General features: G+C 46.6%; 1 pseudogene; it reads right to left on the bottom strand.

Moving 5' to 3' along the window:
* The window catches only part of LOC111163998 (ral guanine nucleotide dissociation stimulator-like), a 58,308-nt pseudogene extending 35,851 nt beyond the window's left edge, over positions 1-22,457 (bottom strand).
* Positions 22,458-23,915: the final 1,458 nt, after the last annotated feature.

Consider the following 23,915-nt stretch of genomic DNA (forward strand, 5'->3'; position numbering starts at 1 on the left):
ACCACCCACTTCACACCAGTGTTTCCCAATTTCCCTGAGCATGAGAATTCCTGGGAGCCTTGCTGGAAGCAGAGTTCACCTGGTGCTTCACGGAAGACTCAGCAGCAGGACCAGGAGCATGGACTTTTCACAGCTCGAGGGGCTTCTTAACACCAACAAAGACCGGGGAAACACTCTTCAAATCATTCACTCTGCACAGCTTTATCGACAGCTTCATGGGTGCGCCAATGAGGTACAAAAAAACGCACATATTTAAAGTATACACTTCAATGAGTTTTGCCATATGTATATACACAGTAAAGCATCAGCCTAATTAAGATAAAAAACATACCCATTGTCCCCAAAAGTTTCCTCATGTCCCTTTGCAATCCACACCTCCCTCCCTCCCATCCCCAGGCAACCACTAATCTGATTTCTTCCGCTAGAGATAACATTGCATTTTATATGAATGACATCTTTCTGTATCTGGCTGCTTTCACGTAGCCATAAATATTTTGAGATTTACAAGGAAATAAATAAATAGCTAAAAGGATACACTGTACAACACAGGGAATACAGCCAGTATTCTAAATAACTTTTTCTTTCTTTTTTTTTTTTGGCTGAACCACACGGCATGCAGGATCTTAGCTTCCCGACCAGGGACTGAACCCACGCCCCCTGCAGTGGAAGTCAGGAGTCTTAAACCACTGGACCAGCAGAAAAGTCCTAAATAACTTTTAATGCTGCATAATCTATAAAATTTTGAGTCACTATGTTGTACACCTGAAACTAGGATAATATTGTAAATCAACTATACCTTAATAAAAAATAAAAGAACACCATTGTGACCACCATCCAGGTGAAAATTTTACTTTTCCATCCATGGCAGAATACCCTCCCTGTGCCCCATCCCAATCTCAACCACCTCCCTACTTCCAAAAGGACTCGCTGTCCTGATTTTTATAGTCATTACTCTCCTTGAGTTTCTTTTAGTTTTTATCACCCAAGTGTGCTCTCTAGAACCTACAGTTTAGTCTTGCTCATGTTGTTGTCTTTTAATCCTCTCTTAGCCACTAAGTTCCTTCTCCATCCCTTTCTCTTTCTTACACTGTATCCATGGAAGAACCCTAGCCCTTCCCCCATGGGATTTTCCAGTAAGAATTTTGTAGACTGTGTTCTCAGGATGCAGTTCAACACATCCCTCTGTTCTCTATTTCCTGCAAATTTTCAACTGTATTCAGAGGCTTGACCAGACTTGGATAAATATTTTTGATGAGACTCTAGGTATTGATGTGCTCTTTCATCAAGGGGCACATAATCTCAGGTTGTCTGTCTTTACTGAGATGTCAGCAGGGATGATTTTCAATGCTTACATTCATTAATCCATTTGGGGGTGAAAAATTATGATATTCTAATTACATCATTTCTTTTTATTTATCAGCTGGATTAATCTAATAAACAAATACTTCCCTTCATCTACTATTTCATCACCCAGTAGAACCATTCATAAAGGAAAGGCAGATTAGATGCTTTTTTCATTTATTTATCTGTTATCAAGATAATAAACTTCTACCCTGTCATACTCCAAAGATGATGAATTAATTTAAACACACTGGGATGAAGTGAAGAATTAAAACATATGTGACAGATTTCAATACATGGCCGTTATTATATTTGTTAATGTTCACATTGTCCCATCTTTTACATGGTGGACCCTCTTCAGGTTAACTCTTAAGTCCTTTTGACATGCCCCTAATAGTCTGAATACTTCCTTGATATCTGGTTTGGCAAGATGTTTCAAGCTCATCTTGTATATTTCCTTCCCAGGACTAGAATCAGTCATTTCTCCAAGAAGCCTTTGTTTCCTTTAGTGGGAAATAATATTGAATATTAAATACTGAACATTGTGAAGTTAGGAATCCTCTTTGCTTCTGGTTTGATCACTGTTTCTAGTCTTTTCAGTGGGAGGAGATAGATTTTACACATATGATACAATACTCTGGTAGGTTATACAGATATACCCAATTCAAATTGAGAACTATAAGGTTTTTACTTAACCTCTTCTGTGACATCTGTATCTCCTTTCCTCCACACTGGGAAATCTGGTTCTCAAGGACACAGTGGAATAACTGAATTAGAATATCCAATTAGTCATTTGTTTCATCTCAACTGATGCACACACAAGTTCAGATTAACAGTATCCATAATAGCATACAATACACAGATGAAAGAAGTTGAAGAAGACAGCACTAAATGGGAAGATATTCCACCTCATGGATCGGAAGAATCAATATTGTTAAAATGACCATGCTACCCAAAGCAATCTAAAGATTTAATGCGATCCTTATCAAAATTCCAATGGAATTTTTCACAGAAATAGAAGAAACAATCCTAAAATTCTATGGAACCACAAAGGTCACCCAATAGCCAAAGCGATCTTGAGAAAGAATAACAAAGCTGAAGGATTTACACTCCCTAATTTCAAACTACATTACAAAGCTATAGTAAACAAAACTGTATGGTGTTGGCATAGAAACAAATATATAGATGAATGGAACAGAGGGGCGAGCCTAGAAATCAACCCATGTTTATATGGTCAGTTAATTTATCACAAAAAGCTAAGAATATACAATGGGAAAAGGACAATCTCTTCAGTAAATGGTGATGGGAAAACTGGACGGCCCCATGCAAAGGAATGAAACTGGACCACTATCTTAAAACAAACACAAAACTTAATGGATGAAAGCCTTGAGTGGAAAACCTGCAATCACAAACGTCCTACAAAAAAACAGGCAGTAAGCTCCTTGACTTCAGTTTTGGTGATGATTTTTTGGATCTGACTCCAAAACAAAGGGGAAAAAAGCAAAAATAAACAAGTGGGACTACATCTAACTAAAAAGCTTCAGGACTTCCCTCGTGGTCCAGTGGGTAAGACTCTGCGCTCCCAATGCAAGGGGCCTGGGTTCGATCCCTGGTACAGGAACTAGATCCCACATGCATGCCACAACTAAGAAGCCTGCATGCCCCCACTAAAGATCCCGCGTGCTGCAACGAAGATCCCACGTGCTGCAACTAAGACTGGGTGCAGCCTAAATAAATATTAAAAAACAAAAACTAAAACTAAAAAGCTTCTGCACAGCAAAGGAAACCATCAACAAAATGAAAAGGCCCATTGGAATGGGAGAAAATATTTGCAAATCATGCATCTGATAAGTGATTAATATCCAAAATATATAAAGAACTCATACCACTCAAGAGCAAACAAAGAGGCACTCTGATTTTTTAAAATGGGCAGAAGAGCTGAAGAAACATTTTTCCAAAGAAGATATACAGGTGGCCAATAGGTATTTACGTGAAAAGATGCTCAACATCATTAATCATCAGGGAAATGCTAATCAAAACCACGAGATGTCACCTGTCACCAATTAGAAAGTCTACTATCAAAAAATACAAGAAATAACAAATGTTGGAGAGGATGTTGAGAAAAGGAAACCCTTGTGAGGTGTTGGTGGGAATGGAAATTAGTGCAGCCACTATGGAATATGGTATAGCATTTTCTCACAAAATTAACAGTGGAACTACCATATGGTCCAGCAATTCCACTTCTGGTATTTATCCAAAGAAAAGGAAAACACTAATTTGAAAAGATATATGCACCCCTATGCTCACGGCAGCACTATTTAAAATAGCCAATATAGGGAAACAACCCATTGTCCAATGACAGATGACTGGATAAAGAAACTGTGGTACAGATATACAATGGAATATTATTCAGCCAAATAAAAAAATGAAATCTTGCCATGTGATAACATGAAAGGACCTTGAGGGCATTATGCTAAGTGAAATAACTCGGACAGAGAAAGACAAATACTGCATTATCTCCCTTACATGTGGAATCTTTAAGAAAAAAAAGAAAAATCCTAGCTCATAGATAGAACAGACTGGTGGATGCCAGAGGCAGGAGGTGGGTGGGGTGAAATGACTGAGGGTGAAAAGGTACAAACTTCCAGCTATAAATAAGTCATGAGATGTAAGAAACATCATGCTGACCATAGATAATAATATTATATCAAATACGTAAAAGTTGCTAAGAGAGTCGACCTTAAAAATTCTCATGAAAGAAAAAAAAATGTACTTATATATGGTGACAGATTTCATCTAGACTTATTGTGGTGATTATTTCACAATATATACAAATAACGAATCCTTATGTTGTACAGCTGAAAGTACCATAATGTTATATGTCACCTATACCTGAAAAAAAAAAAACTATGATATCCTTAGAACAATAAAATATCAGAACTAGTTGTGACTTCTGAAAAGTTAAAAATTTTTTGCATGAAATTCTCTCCTTCCCTTCCCCATTTCTTTGTTTGTACCATATCTATATTCTTAGAACATAAAGCCATTATGAGATGGGTTGGGACGTGGGACCCTCTACCTGAGCGCTTGTACCTGCACCTGGACAAACGTCTCCTCCAGCAACAAAATAGAAGGCAACTATAAGGGACTAAAAACAGCTTCATGCCAGCCAGGTAGAGGCAATTAGGAACAATAAGATACTAAAAGGCCACAAACCAACCGCCACTTCTGAGGTGCCAGGAGCAAAGGCAGGGTACTGCACATGATCCCTGCACACAGCATCACAAAGAGGGTGGACAGGATACCTAATCCACACCTCAGTCCGAGTTACCAATCCTCCCCCACCCTCATCCCATTTAAGGAATCAGCCCCCCACTGGAGAGCTAGCAAGGGCGCCTGTTACTTGTTTTTATCCCTTGTGCTTCAGCATGAGTCCCAATAAAGGCTTGCCTGAATTCCTTGTCTGGCCACTTATCAATTTATGTTGACTGAAGAGTCCAAGGGCCCAAATCTGTATCAGTTACATAGTATAACCTCGTTTTAACCCGCATTTAATCTTAATTCTAGAAGTAACTATATATTTACTGCTCACACTAATCCTTATTGCAATGTCTCTTTAGTTATTGTGGTTTCTGAAGCTGGTTCTTCAGTAGGTTCCTCAAGGAGGGCTCCTGGAACACTCTCCTGAAACTGTAATAAAGACAGGGTCAGTATCACTGGCGTTTCCTTTTGCCCTCGGCTCCAATATGGCTCAATACGAGACTTTTAATGATTCTGTCTTTATTTCAAAGTTTGATATTTTGTTCATCAAGGACTTTTTGGCATTGAATTTGGTTTTCGAAAAATTATTGCATTAAAATTTCAGTTATCTTGATTACTGAGTTGTTTGGTGTCCCTGAAACTTTGTGCCCAATGCCAGTGCCTTTCTCACCTCACCCTGGCTCAAGCATTGAGTTGAGCTTCTCTGTCCTTCCTCTTTACTGTTTCCATCGTACTTATTTTGATCACACACCTTCTAATGGATGTCAATTGTGGGGTGCAGTCCCAGTGGAGACCTGGGGGCTCAGTGGGAGAAGTCAAGGACTTTCATGCCTTACCTTAGACCTCTGCCTCACTCACTGGTGGAGTGAACCTAGTCCTCCCGGTCTCAGCTGCGGCTCCCGGCCTGGCTCCTGCTCGGCACAAGCTCAAGGCTCTGCGGCGGGTCCTCATTTGGCTCCTGCACCGCGCATGCGTGGGGCTCTCCTGGGAAGGGGGCGGATGCGGGCGCACCTGCTCCTGCACTGAGCATGCGCAGGGCCCTCAGGCATCCAGTTACGCTGTTGCTTCCTTCTCCTTTCTCAACACTCATGGTGATATTGGGCAGTTGTTCACTTGTATTTTGTAGTAACAGGAGGATACCTTGTCATCTAGTCTTGTTGTAAATATTGCCCATGGGTTTTGTTTTTAATACCGCTCTGTGTTTATGTGGGGATTCTGGAAGACAAAGACTATGCTTCCACGACAATTGCCATCTTCCCAGAATTCTTAATTTTATTTTTAAAAGGATATTTTAAAAGAAAGCAACGGAGAACCAGAATTATTTTCTACACACAGAAAGGTTTAAAAAAAAAACTACATAAAAAAATCCACAAAAGAGTATTGTTAGCTAAAGGCCTACGCATGTTCTCATTGTTAACAAGGGAGACTGCAGCTGCCAAGGATGTGACAGCTCCTGGTCCAGGAAAGATGCAGACCACACAGTCCAAACACCCTTGTGCTACAAACACCCAGTCGTGTGATGGCCTGGCCAAGCTCAGAAGAGAGCAAGGGAAAGGCTGTGGGAGTGAAGAGAGAAAGGAAAGCTGGGTGCAAGTTTGTGACCCAATGTTTCAGCTGCCAGGTGAGGTTCCTGCTACTGGTCCACAGAACCAGGTGAGGGACTGAGTTTCACTGCCTTTTGGTGGGAGAGGAGGCAGGGATCAGGGATGGACACACACAGAAAGCCAGGTCTGCTGGTGGGCTGTGCCCCTAACAGGAGGGTGACTAGAAACATTCTACTCACTGAGGAAGCTTTACTGTCTGGGCTCTGGGTGAGCAAGAAAGAGACCCCCCTGAGGGGAAAGCTACTAGGCCTTTTCTATGGACTGAATATTTATGTCCCCCCAAGTACATATGCTGAAAACTTAACCTCTAAGCTGGTGATATTAGGAGGCAGGGCCTTTGGGAGGTGATGAGGTCAGAAGGCAGAGCCCCGATGAATGGAATGAGTGCCCTTGTAAAAAAGGCCTGAGAGAGCCCCCCTGGCTCCTTCTCACATGTGACAACACAGCAAAAAGAGGGCCACCTATAAACCAGAGGATGGTCACTCACCAGACACTACATTGGCAGACACCTTGGTCTTGGACATTCCAGCATCTAAAACTGCAAGAAATAAATTTCTGTTATTTATATGCCACCCAGTCTCTTTGTATTTGTTATAGCAGCCCAAACAGAATAAGACAGCCCACGATTCAGGCAGCCAGTGTCTGATTATAAGGCCAGCATCTGAACATAAGTAAACGGAGGAACAGGGTGGAGGTGGGGAGTGCGGGACATTTTGTTTTACTGGGGTGATAAGTGAGGTCCATGTACTTTTCATTCTAAACTATCACTCAAGAATAAAAGCAAAATAAGAACATCTTCAGATAAAAAAGACTAAGAGTTTGCCTCTCTCAGGCTCTCACTGAGCGTGAGGAAAGATGTATTTAAGGAAGAAGTGAGTGAATCCCAGAAGGAAGGAGTGGAGTCTGAGAGACGGAGGCGGGAGATGGGGGGAAGCAGGTCTCAGTCAGACAGTCATTGACTGCGTGAAACAACAGTCATGGATTAGTAATAACAATAATCACGACTAATTAGAGGCATAAACTTCTGTGGTTCAGTGCTGTGTCCTGGCCATCACCTGCCACTCTACCAGGACTCGGGAAGCCTGAGCTGAGGTTGGGAGCACATATACATCTATTTATATAATAATCATTTATATCTACTTTGTAATAAGAATATATACCATGAACAAGTGGGATTTATTCCTGGAATACAACAATGTTTCAACCTAAGAAAATGTACCAGTGTAATGCACTACATTAATAGAATGAAGTAAAAAAAACATGATCATTTCAGTTATTGCAGAAAAAGCAACTGAAAAAAATTCAACACACTTTCATGATAAAAAAACGCTCTAAAACTACGTTTGAAGGAAATCACCACAACATAATTCAAGCCATATATGTAAAACACACAGCCAACATCACACTCAATGGTGAAAGACTGAAAACTTTTCCTTTGAGATCAGGAAGCATGTAAGAATGCTGGGTTTTACCAACTCTATTCAACATTGCACTAGTATTTTTAGCCACAGCAGTTAAGAAAGATAGATAAATACATTAATTAATAAATGAATAAATCAGACATCCACATTTGAAAGGAGGAAGCAGAATTATCTCTGTTCACACATGACATGATTTCATATGGAGTAATTTTAAGGATGCCACAAAAATCATGTTAGAATATATGAATTCAGCAAAGTAACAGGATACAAAGTCAACGTTAAAAATCATGTGCATTTCTGTACACTAACATGATCCCCAAGGGAATCAGAGGCATCCCCTGAGCCCTGGAGTGGACAGCCACACAGTAGGACAATCAAGGAGGCCAAAGTGAGCAAGAGAAGTCAGCAGATGGTGAGATTTGATCTAGGAGATACCTGGGATCAGCTCGGTCCTGGCTGAGGGGTGCTATGAAAAGGCCAGCATGTGTAAAGGGCCTGGCAGGTGAGGTGGCAGCCGATTTACGATGACCTCCTGTCAGGACAGCTCTGGGAGAGTCCTGATTTCAAATACATTCTCAAACCTGTCAGATCTTGCTTCCCAAATGTATTCATTCGGCAGTATTGGCCTGTCTTCTTTGCCAAGTGCAGGGCTGGCGGTCTGTGATATACTGAAACCAAGGTGTAGACTCTGCTGCCAGAAGGTTGAGCATCAGTTGTAATGTAATACAGTGAAGGCTGTTGTAGGCAGAGTACCAGGTAATTAGAACCATAACCCATCTCTCTCCCATAATTATTTTTTTTAATTAATTAATTAATTTGTTTGGCTGCGTTGGGTCTGCGTTGCTGTGCACAGGCTTTCTCTAGTTGCAGCGAGCAGGGGCTACTCTTTGTGGCGGTGCACGGGCTTCTCACTGCGGTGGCTTCTCTTGTTGCAGAGCACGGGCTCTAGGCGTGCGGGCTCAGTAGTTGTGGCGTGTGGGCTCAGTAGTTGTGCCTTGCGGGCTCTAGAGTGCCGGTTCAGTGGCGCACGGGCTTAGTTGCTCCGCAGCATGTGGGATCTTCCTGGACCAGGGCTCGAACCCATGTCCCCTGCACTGGCAGGCGGATTCTTAACCACTGTGCCACCAGGGAAGTCCCTCTCTCCCATAATTATTATAACCATTATAATAATGACTCTGATGCTCTTTTAGGATAGACAGGATTTTAGCAAAGTTCCCCAGGGGGAAAGCAGGCAGTGCTTTGGGGATAGGAGACATGTGGACCCGATCTTGGCTGTGCTGAGCAGGAGATCTCCACTTTTGACCGACTCCACTGATACCTACTGCCCACCTTCAATTGTCTCCTATGGCGTCAGGGACATTCTCACTGTCTTATAAGCAGACAACGTGCCACCCAAAGATTCACAGCACAAAGAAGGGGCAATGTGATTGAAAAATCTCTCTAATATGTTACATAGATGATGTTTTACATAAACAGATGTTTATAGATGGTTGGAGGGAGAGAGGAAGGGCCAGAGGTGGACAGACATGGGGAGGAGTTGGACACATACTTTTTTTTTTTTTTTACACTAGGCCACCAGGGAACTCCCTTTGGCATTATTTTTTTTAACGTCTTTATTGGAGTATAATTGCTTTACAATGGTGTGTTAGTTTCTGCTTTATAAGAGTGAATCAGCTCTACGTATACATATATCCCCATATCTCCTCCCTCTTGCGTCTCCCTCCCACCGTCCCTACCCCACCCCTCTAGGTGGTCACAAAGCACACAGCTGATCTCCCTGTGCTATGCAGCTGCTTCCCACTAGCTATTTTACATTTGGTAGTACATATAAGTCCATGCCACTCTCTCACTTGGTCCCAGCTTACCCTTCCCCCTCCCCGTGTCCCCAAGTCCATTCTCTATGTCTGCGTCTTTATTCCTGTCCTGCTCCTAGTCTCTCCAGACCCTTTTTTTTTTTTTGATTCCATATATATGGACACATACTTTTAAATGTCTGTAAAGATCATAAGGGACAACATGCAGTCTGTGGCTCACCTTATATTTGTTACTTTTAGTGGATTTTCACTAGTTTCCAAATGAGATTGGAGAAGAAAAGCAAGCAAATATACCTTAAAGAATTCCTCTAAGTTTATAAAACACATTCTGATGAAGGCTAACTTGGAAATGACTGCTTTTGACGGGGGCAGTGTGTTTGTCAGAAGCAGCTACACACCGCCCTCTCGTGGCCTTGTGAGAAATGGGAAGAGTGCTGCAGGGCTCTATAGTTCTGTCAGCAGAAGTCAATCACACTTACCCACCTTCACAGTTCTGCTGTTAGAGCAAACCAAATTCTGTAGATTCAGTGTTTCTGAGGGGTGCCTTCTAGTGGAAGTCCTTGTCTGGACTATGACACAATAGGCCAATGAGCCCCTGAGTCAGGCGGCCCTGGGTCCACAGCAGAGAACAGAGATGAGGTCGATGCCTCACAGGGAGAGGACCTGCAGGGAAAGGGTGAGAAAGTGCTGGCGTTCACTTGTCTACATCCCAGCTGTGTGTGTCTGGTTTGAAGGAATTAGTCTATCCAACCAATGTAATTTATGGCACTTTTCTGTTTAAATTAACCATAAAAAATTTTAGAAGACTGTCACTCAACATATCTATATAATTTCATCCAAATTTATATAGAGTTAAAAAATGAGATTAGCTTATTTACTGGTCACTTTTTCATTTAACATTAGTAATTACTCCATCCATTTAAAATTTTAGAAAATATGAATTTAATGGCTGCATTATATTCCTTATGATACCTTGTACTAAAAGGACCTGCTTCTACAGCTCCTGCTGCATCTTCCTCCACACCCGTATCTTGCTCATCTCTGAAAGTGGAGTCCAAATCCTATCATCTCCAGGCAGCTTCCAAATCTAAAATCATCCCCTGAACTTCCAGATCAGGTTGTCTTTATCCTTTTCTCCCAGGATGGCAGGCACTTTATACCATGTCCTCTCTGCTTCTATGGATTCAGAGCTTCTCCCAAACCAAGATGCTGCTCAATCAATTCTCAGTTTAAACCCACAGAATGGGAGAAAATATTTGCAAATGATGTAACTGACAAAGAATTATTCTCCAAAATTTACAAACAGCTCATGCAACTCAATACCATAAAAACAAATAACCCAATCAAAAAATGGGCAGAAGACATAAATAGACATTTCTCCAAAGAAGACACAGATGGCCAAGAGGCACATGAAAAGCTGTTCAACGTCGCTAATTATTAGAGACACTCAAATCAAGACTACAATGAGATATCACCTCATACCAGTCAGAATGGCCATCATCAAAAAATCTACAAACATGGGGACTTCCCTGGCGGTCCAGTGGTTAAGACTCCACGCTTTCGTTGCAGGGGGCACGGGTTCCATCCCTGGTTGGGGAACTAAGATCCTACATGCCACATGGCACAGCTAAAAAATAAATTTTAAAAAATTTACAAATAACAAATGTTGGTGAGGATGTGGAGAAAAGGGGACTCTCCTACACTGTTGGTGGGAATGTAAATTGGTACAGCCACTATGGAGAACAGTATGGAGGTTCCTTAAAAAACTAAAAATAGAGCTACCATATGATCCAGCAATCCCACTCTTGAGCATATATCCAGAGAAAAACTTGGTTCAAAAGTATACATGCACCCCAATGCCCACTGCAGCCCTCTTTACAATAGCCAAGACATGGAAGCAACCTAAATGTCCATCGACAAATGAATGGATAAAGGATATGTGGTACATGTATACAATGGAATATTGCTCGGCCATAAAAAGAGAATGAAATAATGCCATTTTTCTAAAACTTTATTAAATTTATTTATTTTTGTATGCGTTGGGTCTTCGTTGCTGCGCGCAGGCTTTCTCTAGTTGCGGCGAGCGGGGACTCCTCATCGTGGTGGCTTCTCTTGTTGCGGAGCACAGGCTCTAAGTGGACGGGCTTCAGTAGCTGTGACTCGCGGGCTCTAGAGCGCAGGCTCAGTAGTTGTGGCACACAGGTTTAGTTGCTCCGCGGCATGTGGGATCTTCCCGGACCAGGGCTGGAACCCATGTCCCGTGCATTGGCAGGCAGATTCTTAACCACTGTGCCACCAGGGAAGCCCCTGAAATAATGCCATTTGCAGCAACATAGATGGACCTGGAGATTATCATACTGAGGGAAGTCAGACAGAGAAAGACAAATATATCATATGATATCACTTACATCGGGAATCTAAAAAAAGAAAAAAATGATACAAATGAACTTATCTACGAAACAGAAACAGACTCATAGACTTAGAGAATGAACTTATGGTTACCAGAGGGGAAGGGTGGTGGGGCGGAGGGACAGACTGGGAGTTTGGGATTGACATGTACATCTGCAATATTTAAAAAAGATAACCGACAAGGACCTACTGTATAGAACAGGGAACTCTGCTCAATATTCTGTAATAACCTAAATGGGAAACGAATTTGAAAAAGGAATAAATTTTTTTTTTTTTTATGATACGCGGGCCTCTCACTGTTGTGGCCTGCTCCAGACGCGCAGGCTCAGCGGCCATGGCTCACGGGCCCAGCCGCACCGCGGCATGTGGGATCTTCCCGGACCAGGGCACGAACCCGCGTCCCCTGCATCGGCAGGCAGACTCTCAACCACTGCGCCACCAGGGAGGCCCTAAAAAAATTTTTTAATGAAATTAAATTAAAAAAAATAAACCTAGGTGCCATAAAAGTATTATACTTAAAGAAAAATCAAATCTCGTTCTACTCTCCACACAGTGCTTGGTGTATGATAAATACTCAATATAGATTTGAAAACACAGTAAATCTAATGAATTACTCCTGTTGCTGACAACTTTGTCTATGGAAATCCATGCTCCCCTTCTTGGGGCACACAGCTGGAAGATTTCCCAGCCTCCTTCGTGGCCACAGGACCACTTTGTTGTCAATGGAGCAGGAGAGGAACTGATGTGTGTCCCTCCAGACCTAGCTCATTTTAACCTCCCACATGCACTTCTCCTGGTTCTTGGCCCTTCTTCTCATGGAGGCAGATGGGGATGAGGTCCTAGGGATGGTAGAGGCACAAGATGGGAGACTCTGGGATCCTGAACGACCACATGAAGCAGTGCAGCCTCCTCAAAGTGAACACCCACCCAGCGCTGAGATGTGGGAAATATAGAGCGATATGCTGCTGAAATTTTGAGTTATTTGGTAATTCAGCATAAACTACTATACCCACAAAAATTTTAATCATAGAATCAACTTAAATAGCCATCGATCTAATACATTTAAAATGACAAAAGTCAATTTTGTATTTTTAATAGTTTTGCCTTCCAATTTAACCCTGCTCTTCTGACCCAGTGATCTGACCTCAGAGAACTTAAATTCCTCAACAATTTTTACTGAGTTTAATAAACACTGCAATCAGCATTATAATAATATTTGAAAAAGTGTCGAGAAAGACATTTTAATTCCTTGATCCTGCTTTGAAAACACAGCACAGTAAATTATTTATAGTTTATCCATGTTTATTTTTAATAAACTGAAAGTATTTTGGTTGGGATCTATTTTTAACAAATAAACGACAGGATTCTTGTCCACATCACAGCTGAATGACTATAAATTCTCTCTTTGGAAGTTCTGTCTACTAATCATTATTTGTACTCAGTCGATTGGCCTAGGTCAAATATCAGACATCAAAATTCTTCAAAATGTTCTTTTTCTTTCATCAATATTCAGTCAATAATTCATTTGATGAGGTGGATTTTTATATGGTGTGGATTATTTCTCCATGACATAGCAAGTGACCTTAAGTTCGAAATGCTGGGGTCTAGTCAGTCCATTTCTTTGAAGACAGCAATTCACTTTTGGTCCAGCTTTTAAAACACTTGCCCCAAAAGGATCCACCACCCTCCCATTCTGCCCACCTCATTAGAGAAGAGCATTTTCTCAGAGCTACTTAGAAGGACAGGCAGATGAAAGCTACACGACAGATTCTGTCACCTGTCTAGGAACTGAAAGAATATTCCCACTCAAATATCCTGGTGAGGAAACCACATTTCTAATTTCCCTGGGAATCATGAAACACCAAAAAGAAAGTATGTGGTTGGTAAATGAATGTCCATTTCATCTGAAAATCACTCCATCTCCTCCCCTTCATCTTGTTGTTTAGTGTAGGGAAAGAGCCCTGGTCATCACCAGGTGGTTCTCGTTCTTTTTCCCTTAGAAGACAAACTCAGTTTTACTGAGGCCGCCAATTCACCAAACTCAATGCTCCAATTCCTCTTGTTACCAGATCCCCATCTTTGAAATGTGTGTCATTATTTTCAACAGTGAAACCATGTGCTTGCTTCCTCATTACCAGAGACGGAACTGAAGTGTTTTTAAAAGTCATTCCTGAGTGTTTTGTGTGGAAAATGTGCTAAGTCAAGAAAAAATTTCAATAGAGAAAGGCAACCTATCTCTCTTAACAAAGCACTGTACCTTACATCAACCACTACTTCTGACTGCATTCTATTATGATTTGAAGCTAGCTAATTAGGTAGATTGGTACCAACAAAATACTACAAAAAAACCCCCACAGAACAAAAAACAAACTGTTCTCAAACAAATTATGCATTTGCTGGGGACAATCGAGATTCACCCACTGTTAGATACTCAACATTGCAATAGTGCTGCATGGCAGAATATCATGAAATAAACATTTCTCATGATTCAGAAATCTTCCCTTCCTCATGCAACATTTACCAAAAAGCCCCCCAAAACAACCAAGCCCTTTTTAGTAGCTAGAATTTTCAAATATTTGAGCATCTATGATAACTACTCAAAAATGAAATTTTAAATGCTCATTTAACTTAGAGTAACGCTGCTTCGCAAGGGCTTGTTGCTGGAAAAGAGTAACACAAACCAGAGAAACATACTGGTCAAAAAGCCCTCCATACGCAAAAATATAAAAAGCCCAGAATTTCCTTATTTCAAACTTTGGTTAGATGTTATTATGTCCCACGTCACCCTCCAGAGAGCGCTCTGCGAGTCAGTTACGAGTCATTTCAGTTAATCAAGGGTGAAAACGCTGAAAGCGAACCTTCAGCCTTTGGAGCTGACCCTCCTGAGGGCTTCAGGAAAGGGCACAGAGGCCCCCGTCTGAACACCGCTCCTGGCGGCCGGGGGTCCAGGATCCCCGAGCTGTGCGCGCGCCCATCACCCGCGCGCGTCCCGAGAGCAGAGGCCCCTGCACCGCTCCGGACACACCGCGCCCGACGCGCCCGACACGCCCGCCCCGCGGCCGCGTCTTCGGGCTCCTCTGCGGCGCCTCCCCGTCCAGGCCCCGCGAGCCCGCGGCAACGGGGCCGAGTCCAGCGTCCGCAGACCCAGAGGCCAGGCCCCCCCGGGCGCGTGGGGACAGCCCCGCCGCGAGGAGGCCCGAGGGGTGCCGAGTAGGGAGGGCTGCGAGCGCGCGGGGCGCCCACCGCTGAACGGCCGCCTTCGTGGCCCCGGCCCGGCGTCCTCACCCTGCGGCCGGTGTCGGCGGTCCCGGAGCCGAGGAGCGAGGGAGGCTCGCGCTCCTCGGGGCTGGAGGGGTCGGGCCCCTGGCTGTTGGTTAGGCGGGGGGCGGCGGCCGGGGGGCGCGCGGTGAGGGGCTGCGGGTAGAGCTGTACTTACTCGTCTCTGCGCTGCTACCTCGCCGGGAGCGTCACAGTGTGGGGACCGACTCGGTCTCCAACTTCCCTTTCCTCGGGACGCGGGCCTTCAGGAGCCCCAGCATCCCAGCGGCGCAGCCCTCACACCTGCCTCCGCTCACGCCTGCGCACTCTCTTCAAGAGGGAGGGGGTGGGGCGGGGCGGGGCGCCTCCCGGCCTCAGGACCCCCGGAATACATACCCGTGTTTATTTTTAATTTCCTGAAAGTGTTTTACTTGAAATTAATTTAAAAAAAATAAATGACACGTTTTCTTGTCCAAATCATAATTTACTGACTACAGAGTCTGCCTTTGTAAGATTTCTTTAGGGGATCTTAACTGGCTCTCGGTCAAATAACCTGAGTCAAATAACGGGTATCAAAAAAATTTTAAATCATATTCTCCTTCCATCAGTTTTCAGTCACTAATAAGTTTTACCATGTGAGGGTCTATTGGGTGGGGGATTATTTTTACTAATAATCAAAACGATGGTCCATGGGTTCCTAGTGTCAAAATGGCGATGTCTGATAGTTCTACTTCCTTGATCAAAGAGATCTTTTTTTTGACAGATACTGAATTTTGATCCAGCTTTTTGAACATGCTGCTTCCCCCAAAGACACCACCCTCCGTGTCTCTCCACCTCATTAGAGAACAGAAGAGGAATTTCTCTGAGCTGCTTTCAAGGTACAGGCAAACGAAAGCTACCAAAAGTTTCCAGTCACCAGCAGGAATTGAAAGAATCTTTAATACTCGAATATCCTGGTTAGAAACCACATCTCTAATTTCTCTGGGAATGAAGAAACAACAAGGAGAGACTGTTGTGGGGAAATGAATGAACAACTCATCTGAAGAGTATTCCATCTTTAACTCTTCATCCTGCTGTTTACTGTAGGAAAAGAGTACTCGTCATCAACACTTGGTTTTCATTCTTTTATTGAGGACAGCAGTTCACCAAATTCAAGGCTCTAATTTCTAACCTCTCTAGCAGCTCAGAGTGGCCAAACTTCAGGCAAATCAGTTGTGAATAGAAAGATTGCCTGGAGCTTTGGGGACTGCTTAGACAGTGCAGACACAGCTGTGTGGGAGCTATGGCCCTTCATCTTTGCTCCCTCCTGCCTCAGAAATGAAGACATGGTGGCTGGTCTAGGCTGGTGCTCCAGCAGCCATTTTGGGGTAGGAGACTGACTTAAGGATTGACACTACCTAAAAGCTGCTGGAACAGAAAGACAGATGATGGCTGACTATAATCATGGCATTTCAGGGTCAGCAAGGACTGTCCAAGTTCATAGATCTTTTCACATGAGAAAGGAAAAATTCTGCCTCTTGTCTAAGCCTGTATTGTTCTGGGTTTTCTGTTATATTACGGAAATCTAATATTAAGGAGACTATTGGTTTTGCACTGAAATACGGTGTGAACTTTGACGTGACAATCCCCATCTCAGAAATGTCCTCGTGGGTACCATGGTAGTCGCAAGGTTGAAGGTGGCTCATCTATTCTGAAGATCCCATTCTTTGGCCTGGTCTGCATCCATGTCATCTTCTATTACTTACAGTACCTCAGCACATCTTGGGGAACTGTCCCTTGTCCCTCAGTGCACAAGGTTAATTGAGGCTGAAACCCCTTCCTGGCTGCAGGTCAGAGGGACCCAAGAGCCACTGGGGTGACTCCAACCTGCAAGGAATGCCTGAGGGTGCTTGTATCACCAAGACATACCCAGCCCAGGGATGTGGAAGGCTAGTCAGACTGTGTGCAGGCTTTAGAACGTCTTTTTTTTTTTAACCCATCATTGTACAATTGGAAAACTGAGGGCCAGAAAGGGGCAGGGAAAACCCAGGGCACTGGGCAGGGGCAGAGTCTTGAGATGAAGTGAGAGTTTGGACCTCCTAGGCTAGGGCTGCCTCCTCCCACAGGGCTTGCTTTGGAATTAGAACTCCTAGGACCCCAGAACATGTGGAGTAGATTCCTCTGCATGTCCACACAAGTGTACACCGACACTCACACATTATAGGAAGGGACCATGGGGCATGGGGTCAGGGAAGGAGTGGACCTTTGGATGGTGAAACATGGAAAAGAAGAAAGACAATAACTGAAACCTGGATCACTCTTCCTTGGACTAAAATTCCCCCTTGTTAGACCATCAGGGTCCTCATTTGAAATTGAGGCAAGAACCACTGCACTGGCTGTACTGAGGAGTCCTTGTAAGGGAACTGGACACCACAGGGCCAATGTGGACAAGAGGGCCCCTTTCCAGGGGGGGCCCAACATGCCAGGGCCCAAGGAATGTTGATGTCCTGAATTCTCTGAAACAAAGGTATGTTTTGTGCTGTGGCTTCCCTGCTTGGTGTGTAGTATGGGTGGTTCCCATCAGGGGGAATGATGTGTCCAGTGTGCTCTACTGGAGCAACTGGGGCCAGGAGAGTGTCCCCTGGACTCCTGAAAATTCCCCTGCCCCTGACCTGGCCTGTACCTCCTCTTATTAGCATCCATCTCTAACATCTGAGCTTGTCAGTGGCAGGATAGAGCCTCTTATCTACTCATTCACCAGCTGTGCCCTGAGCCTTCAAATGGGGGCCATGATGAAAAGAACCACCAGGGTCCCTGCCCTCTAGCAGCTCACAGTCTAGAAGGGAAAATAGACAAAACCAAGAATACAGAAACAAAAGAAAGAAAACAGCAAGTTCTATATCGAAAAACAGCAGGGTGCCACAACGGGGTCCTGGAGTCCACTAGGTGAGGGGATCTGGAAAGGCTGCATTGAGGTGACATGTCTGTTCCCAGCAGTGAGACGAGAAGGAGCCAGCCCTGCACACATCTGGGGAGAATTAGCCTAGAAGAAGGCACGAAACATAGAAGCTGAATGTGTTTGGCCAGAGAGGAAGTCAGAAGGGGGCCAGTGTGGCTGGTGGGAGCTTGGAAGGACAGTAGGGGACAGTAGGGAGGGCAGGGCCAGGGCCTGGTGCTTGATGGCCGTGTGAGTGATCCACTGTGTGTGACAGCATTAGCCACTCTTAGTGGCTTAAGCAACAAACATTATCTCACACTATCTGTGGGCCGGGAATTGAACAGGACTCAGCTGGAGGCCTCTGCCAGTGTCTCCCAGGGGTTTGGGGCTGTGGACTCGAGTCAGGACCCAGGTGCTCCTCTGTCTGCTGGTCTCCCTCGGTGCCAGGCCATGGGGGCCTCTTCAGTCAGCAACTCATAATGTACAGGCTTCTTCCCCAGAGTGAGGGACCTGGGAGAGAGAGAAAGAGAGAGAGAGAGAGAGAGAGAGAGAGAGAGGAAATTGCAACATAGATGAAGAAGTGAATAGTACACCTAAATTCTGGGGGATTGTCAAATTGTAAAAACCACTGTATACAAGACTTGAGCAGATCCTCAAAAGGACAGGTATACAGTTTTCAGTCAACCCCAAAATTCCACTCCTAGATCAATCAATACCCAAAAGAAGTGAATACAGACACTCAAATGCTGGTACACAAGTATTCAGAGCACCACTATTCACAAGAGCCCAAAGGTAAAACAGTCCTAACGTCCATCAACAGATGTAAGGAAAACCAACTGTGGTGTGTTCCTGGAATTAAAATTATTCAGCGACCAAAAGGGTACAAATGTTCTTGAATAGATGTCAGAGGGGGTTATGTAACACTGTGAATGTACTTACTGCCATTTACATGTACAATTTAAAATAATCAAACTATTAAATTTTATTTTAAGTGAGCTTCATATCATAGAATAAACAATTTAGTATATGTAACAAAAAATATTAAAAATGGACTTGCACCACTGCTGAGCACCACTGCTAACCAGATCCACCAGACAGTGAGCCGGATGCTCTCCACACCTTGTGTTCTGGGTCCCAGAATGGGGGGTGGAGGCAGGGCTGGGATGGAGAGGGGACAGGTGTGGACTCTCTTAGGGGCTGACTCTGGCCTCTGACCTCCCGGATGCTCCTCACGGCACCCCAGCCCCGTCCGCAGCTCTCTTGGACTCCTTTCCTCTTTTCCAGGAGAAGCCCTCGGACCTCTGCCCTCAGCACGAACCATCAAATGAATGGGATCCAGGGTTCTGCCAGCCCTGCCCATCTACAGACCCCACATCTCCATGCAGTTCTTTGGAGAAGGGAGTCCCTCCCTCTTGAATCAAAGCCCACTCACAGGGCTTCCCTGGTGGCGCAGTGGTTGAGAGTCCGCCTGCCGATGCAGGGGACGCGGGTTCGTGCCCCGGTCCGGGAAGATCCCACATGCCGCGGAGCGGCTGGGCCCGTGAGCCATGGCCGCTGAGCCTGTGCATCCGGAGCCTGCGCTCCGCAACGGGAGAGGCCACAGCTGTGAGAGGCCCGCGTACCGCAAAAAAAAAAAAAAAAGAATACATACAAAGCCCACTCACATTTTCAGCTGGTGCAGGGGTCCACCGTCCTCATCAGAGTAAGGGAGGATGCATCCATATCTAGCGGAGGCCAGGAAGGCGTCACATGGACTGTCCTGAGGACACACCTGGATGTGATAGCTGGTGTGACGGTGTGACCCCCGGTAGAACGGAAGCCCTGGAGGGCAGGACTGCTGTCTGCTCGATGCATTAAATGATGGGTGTGCCTAGAAAAGCGCCTGCACCTAGTGGCCTTCCTCTATGTGAAGAATGAATGAGCCCCACCAGCCCCATCGCACACATCTGAGTGGCCTGGGGCCCCACTGCCCACTCCCAGGAACACTTGCTCTCACCCACCAAGGACAGGCACCCCTAATGGAATCACCCATCACCATTCAACTGGGAAAAGAGTTCATCCCAAGGTGAGAGGCACAGTGACAACTGAGGCGGAGGCTTCCTCATGGGGAGGAGGGACATGATGAATTAGCCCAACCACGGCCCTTCCAGCAGACCTTTCCACAGGCCAGGTCCCCAGAAAGCACTTCCGTGAAGGACCCGCTGGTCTCTACAGTCACCGTAGGGGGCTGGTCCTCTCTTTACCCTAGTGTGCAGAGGGGCCAGCTGAGGCTCAGAGAGGTGGAGTGACATTCCCACATGTCACAGCTAGAAGGTGGCTGAGTCACCAATGTCCCATCGGGAAAAAGTGCTCACCTTGTGAAGAGAAGGTCCAGCATCTGCTGGGTGGTAGGGAAAGCCCTGTAGGTGTCCAGGAATGTGGGGAGTTTGGAGGGGGCCCTGCCCAGGAAGGCAGGCACCAGGTTTCCCACCAGCTTCTCCAGCCTGCCTGCCTGGACGCTCCACACCATGCAGGTCTCATTCCTGTCCCCTGTGGACACGTTTTCCCCCTGGGGTGGAACAGAGCAGGGACATGAGTCAGAGGCAGCGTCAAGGACACCAGGAGGGCTGGGGCTGGAGCTGAGACTGAATCCCCAAGCCTCAGAGACTTGAGGCAAGAGCTGGGACAGGAGTGCCCTCAGCAGAATAAAGGTTCTGGCTTCACAAGTGAATTGGCAGTGGGCGGTGGTTACACGTGTTACTATCTCAGGGCAGTTTGTAGCACAGTATTGACAGCTCCCCCTGTATTAACTGCATCATCCCCGTGATTGTTATCAACACATCCCATTCTGGGGATGAGAACACAGGGTCTCCCTGGCGCGGGAGGGATCAGGTTAGTCAGGCCAACATGGACACCTGAGGATGGAGTTAAAAGAGGAAAATCTGTACAAAAATGCAGAAACAAAGTTGACTTAACATTAAGTGGGGGCTTCCCTGGTGGCACAGTGGTTAAGAATCCGCCTGCCAATGCAGGGGACACGGGTTCGAGCCCTGGTCCGGGAAGATCCCACATGCCGCGGAGCAACTAAGCCCGTGTGCCACAGCTACTGAGCCTGTGCTCTAGAGCCCGCGAGCACTGCAACGAAGAGCAGCCCCTGCTCTCTGCAACTAGAGAAAGCCCGCGCGCAGCAGCGAAGACCCACCGCAGCCAAAAATAAATAAATTTAAAAAACAATGAAGTGGAATCCTATGAAAGTCTCTTTCTGAGATTCCCACGTATATGTGGATAGTGACTTTGCATCTGGACCGGGCAGGGCCTGGGCCGTGAGGGCGGGCGGGAGAGGAGATGGGGGCCCAGGTTCCTTTGGGAGCAGGACGCCAGGAGGGGCAGGGCGGCTCTGGGGCTTCCTGGGTGTGCAGTCTCCTCCTCGCTGGCACTCACCCTGAGCCTGCCCTGGGCTCTGTTGCTGGTGTGGGCTCCTGCCCCTCCTGCAGGGAGATGGAGCAGGGGGCGCCATGGACCGGCTCCTGTGCGATCTCCTGTGTGGAGCCCTGTGAAGCCTCGGAGCCCTGCCTGCCGCCTGCGCTGCCCCTCAGACCCACCAGCCGTCTCCACTGCAGACACACGCACACCACTCTCTGCACAGACCTCCTCCAAGGAGGGAAAAATGATGACAACCTGACGGCCTTGGATCCACGCTGGTACTGATAAGAGGCGCCTCAGGAATCCTCCCTCACCCTTGTGCTTGAGTGTGATCACGACCAAGTTCCCATCCACCCGTTCCTGCCCAGAGGGAAACCTCCCCTCAAGTCCCCCTTCCCCCGACATGGAGATGCCGGGACGTGAGGCTGCCCAGGGAGGGCTCCCAGACGCGGCCGGACCAGGACTGGCCTGCTCTCGGCCACCTCGTGTTCCCTTAGGGACCTCCTGGTAAAGGACCAGAGTCGTCCAGGTTAAGTATTGAACCGCCTAACGCACCTGAGAAACCTCCCACTCAGGGGTTTCCTGAAGCAGAAGCCCTGGGAAGTCAGGACACAGCAGGAGAACATCCGTCTCTGTGAAGCGTCTCCAGCCGAGTGAGCCGGCTGTGGGGCTGTCGCTAGAACGTGTGTGCCTGGCTCCCGGGGCTCAGAGTTCTGTTGGGGTCTGTTGCCAAGGAGGTGACTTCACTTCCTGGGGGCCCCTTACTTGAATCCCCTCCTCAGACAACACCGCTACACACAGCCCTCTGGGCTGCCGACGGCTCACCCCTTCTCCACGCAACCCCATATCTCACACAGTCACACCTCACAGCCCTCTCTGCCGCTCCCGGGGAGGGAGGGTCTGTGCGCAGCTTTGAGGAGGCAGACCTGGGTTCCAGACTCAATTCCCCGTTTTACCTGTTCTCCATCCTGGATAATTCCTAGTGTAATAGCGTGCTGCAGTGTGCATCCCTAGGCCATTGCCGCGAGCTTTACCCACCTCCCCCACGCTGTTACCAGGCAACAGTTACCGGGAGACCATTAATGCGGGATGGTTAGAGCCGGGTTAGAGGTCCTGCTCAGCCATTGGTCCGCGCTACAGTGGGCCCCGCCCCCAAGTGAGCAACTGTCAATGAGCGACCCTTAGGGGGGCACTGAGCCAGTGTTCGGGCGGAGTGGTGGTCGTCAGGTGGAGAGTGAGATAAGAGGCAGATCCCGGCCTTCCTTCTCCCTGGGGCTCTCCAGCTCCCCGGCTTCGGGCTGGCGGGTGAGCTGGGGGCCCAGGGAACAGGCTGGGGGTGTGTCCTGCAGGGCTCCAGAGCCCTCGCCACGACGTCCACTGGCCGGGCTCAGGCCCTGAGGCAGCGGTGAACCAACCTCTCCCCCATCCCTGCCTCTGCGACCTAATGGCAGCGGCAGGCTGCATGGGACACAGTCTGGGGGACCTGGCCCCCACCATTTGGGCAGCCTGAGGAGCCTGAGGGCCAGCTGGGTGCTGGGTGCCTGGCTCCCTCAGCGATGACGGCTGGGCAGGGTCTGGGGACCCGGCCCTGAGGGAGCCACCATCTGAGATCTGCCTCTTCAGCCAGGCCTGGGCACTGGTGGGAGGACCCAGACTGGGTGCTGGACGAACGCTCTGGGGCAGGGTAACCTGCCCCCCGCCCCCCGCGCAGGGACTCCCTTCTCTCAGCCAGGCCTGGACCTCAAAGGGTGAAAGCTGTGCCTTGCAACCTTCCCCTTTCTTGTAGAACAGAGTAACATTTGTTTTGGTGGAGGTTTAAAGGAACATCGTGACCTATGACCTGACCTCAGGAACAAAGGATCTGACACCAAGAAGTCTGCAACAACTAACCACACTCCTTCCTCACCTTTCCTGTAAAAGGGCTTTACTGAAACTTTCAGGGAGTTCGGCGTTTTTTTTTTAAGGCATGAGCCACCCGTCTCCTTGCATGGCCCTGCAATAAACCTTTCTCTGTTCCTAACTCTGGCGTTTTGGTATCGTTTGGCCTCACTGTGCGTTGGGCACATGGACTTGCGTTTCGGTAACACTTGGGTCTCTCAAGGCCTGTCTCTCTCCCCCCACCTGCCCAGTGGGGATGATTCTAGCATGTATTTCTAGGGATGTCCTCAGGCATGTCCTCTTCTGATCCCACCCCATAGTTCCTTATTTAACATCATTCTGCAGGCCTGCGTGTCTGTGCATACACAACAATAAGCACACAGCCCTCTGTATGTGCGCGCGTGTGTACACAACAATGAGCACTCTCTGGGAGGCCAGAAGAAAACTGCCCCCACATAGGGAGGGATGTGCAAAAACTTCCTAAGATCTTATGGTTTCTAATTTCCAAAGCAATCCCAATGAGAGGTGTCCAATCCTTGGCCTAGATCAGGACACAGTGACACAAGGCCATACAGGTAGCAGGAGCTGGAGTTGGGATAACAGACTCAGA

The sequence above is a fragment of the Delphinapterus leucas genome, chromosome 16, assembly GCF_059928025.1.
Source record: "Delphinapterus leucas isolate spDelLeu-1000000601 "Yukka" chromosome 16, BTC_Dleu_Yukka2, whole genome shotgun sequence".
NCBI classification, from domain to species: Eukaryota; Metazoa; Chordata; class Mammalia; order Artiodactyla; family Monodontidae; genus Delphinapterus; species Delphinapterus leucas.